This window comes from Equus quagga, chromosome 14 (genome assembly GCF_021613505.1).
Source record: "Equus quagga isolate Etosha38 chromosome 14, UCLA_HA_Equagga_1.0, whole genome shotgun sequence".
NCBI classification, from domain to species: Eukaryota; Metazoa; Chordata; class Mammalia; order Perissodactyla; family Equidae; genus Equus; species Equus quagga.
Genome location: NC_060280.1, coordinates 87,243,706 through 87,246,304, shown reverse-complemented (window position 1 = coordinate 87,246,304; position 2,599 = coordinate 87,243,706).

The following is a 2,599-nucleotide window of genomic DNA, read 5'->3' as shown; positions in this document are numbered from 1 at the left end:
ACCTTGAATGGGACTAATGGCACCAGTGCCTAAATGTCACCAACCCTCCTCTATTTGTGTACCCCACTCAATGGAAGCCATTTGTAACTCATGATACTCAGCGCCTCTCTGCCAGCAGACTAACCCCCTATGAGCTATTTCTTCTATCTTCACCAAATGTCACTCTTACTAACTGCCATTCCCTCAGTCCTGCCACTTTCCTCCCTTTGCCTTTTGATGAAACATCTCATGAGTTTCTGACTTTGACAAACCAATTATTGTTCCCCAGGCTGGATTTATAAGAACGCTCACTTGAAAATGCTGATGTAGTTTGCTTTCCTGATGAGTCTTCTCTGAAAGATGAACATATAAAATATAAGGTAGGATATGCAACTGTGTCTTCAATAGAAACAATAGAAGCGGGTCCTTCACCAACAGCTACCTCTGCACAACAGGCTGAACTTATGGCCCTAGCCCGAGCCTGTTATCCAGCCAAAGGGAAAACTGCCAGTATCTATGCGGACAGCAGATGTGCCTTTGGAGCAGCTCATGATTGCAGCATGCTTTGGAAACAGAGAGGATTCCTAACGTCTACAGGTCAATAGATAAAAAATAGCTCCTGTGTGTTCAATCTTGTTGACGCCATTCGGAGAACAAGGCCTTCAGCAGTAACAAAGCTTCCTGGACATTCTAAGGCAAACGTGGAGGAAAGTAAAGGTAATCATTTTGCTGATTCAGCTGCAAAAAAGTGTGGCTCTTCAAGATTACAAACTTCTCTTTGGATTTGGCCTAAAACCAAAATTATCTTTCATTTTCTGAGATATTTAAAAAATGAATCCATGGAAGCCCTTCATTTGGCTACTAGACAGGAAAAGAGGAAATGGACAGAACAAGGTTGCACGTTTCGAGGGAAGAAAAATTTATGGTCTGGTCCTAGTGATGCGGGATCGGTGAGCCGAGGAGTCGAAAGAAAGATTTCTTAGACTCTCAAGATCTGGCATTAGTGCTCTTTTATTTAGAGAATAGTGTGGAATAGCATGGGGACAGGACCCATGGGCAGTCGGAGCTTCTGCTGCTGCCGCTGCTGCTGCTGCCCCCGCTGGCATGGGGACAGAGCCCATGGGCAGGCAGAGCTGGTGTGTGGGGACAGGATCCATGGGCAGGCAGAGCTGGTGCGTGGGGACAGGACCCACGGGCAGTCAGAGCTCCTGCTGCTGCCCCGAACTGAGGGTTGGGGCCAATATTTAAGGCATAGGTGTGTGAGTTATCTCTTTATTGGTGCCTGTTTGGTCTGGCCATTTGGTGGTCCCACAAATCAAACCGGATTGAGTAAATGGCAGAAGTCACCGCTCAAATATTATCCTCGGCTAAAGACAAAGGAGGATTTGTGGGGGGGGGGGGGGTCAGTTACATGAGGTTGCCAGACAGTTTCCAAAGATAAGGCCATCCCTCCTTCCTCCTGGCTCAGAGAGGGAGGCATCTTCACAGATAGAGGTTTCCCTTAGAAATGTAAATGTTTTCCCAACAAGGGGCAAACAAATTCCAGAGAGGGAGGCATGAAGATTTCCTTTACAAATGCAATTGCCTCTGATCAAAGGGCAAACAAATTCCACTCCTTGGAGCCTGCTTCTTATCTGTAGTTTGAAAAGTAACCAGCCTAAAAATCCTCATCATAAACTGTTTTAAAATTAAGCAGCCTAAAAATCCCCATCACTAGTGGCCGTCCTGTCCTTTCTGATCACCTCCAGGAATCTATTCTAAGCTTTGTTCATGATTTAATCCCTTGGGATACTGATAAGATGGTGCTTTGGGGAACACAATATTAGGGAACCAATACACAAATTGGCTTCAAGTGTTTATCAAAGATCCACATATGTCCCAAACAGAACCCTGGAGAGCCCATCCACAGTGCCATGGGCCATTTCCTTGACCTTCTGGGCCCTTCGAACATGGCAGTTGGACTTCATCCAACCGTCAGCATCTCCAGGGTGTGAATATGCTTTAGGAATGATCTGCGTGTTTTCCCCTGGACTGAAGTGTTCCCATGCTGCAGGGCACCAGGTCACACTGTGGGTAAAATTGTCCTAGAAAACATTATACCTACCTGCGGTGTCCCCTCAGAGCCTCACAGCAATCAAGGACCTTATTTTACAGGTCACAATGTGCCAACCAAGATAGTTATTTGGAAAGTAATTAAGAGTTTTGTGTTGATGTCTCACTTGGCCTCATCTACAGGTGAAATCTCAGTGCTAGGACCCTCCCGGTGTTTGGGGACAATAGGAAGCCTCTCTGAGTGACAGCCTCATTTTAGGAGCTGAGGGCGCAGTGCAGTAGACAGGCAGCAGCCAGAGGTCCTCCTGATTGTCTCCTGGCACCTCAGGAACTTCTTTTATTACAGCCGCCTCATGCGCTGGAACAAGGGCAGTTGGCAGCCAAGTCTTGTCAGCTCACCACTCCCAAGGTCTCGCCTCAGTTCCACATGCAGGGACTGAGACAATAGCATCCCAACGTTTCCAACAGTCCCACCCAGCGCTTGTTAACCCTCAGCAGCAGGTACTGGGGGCAGGGTTCCTGGTGTTGCATCCTGTTCTTCCTGGGCAGCCCTGTCAGTGGAGCTGAG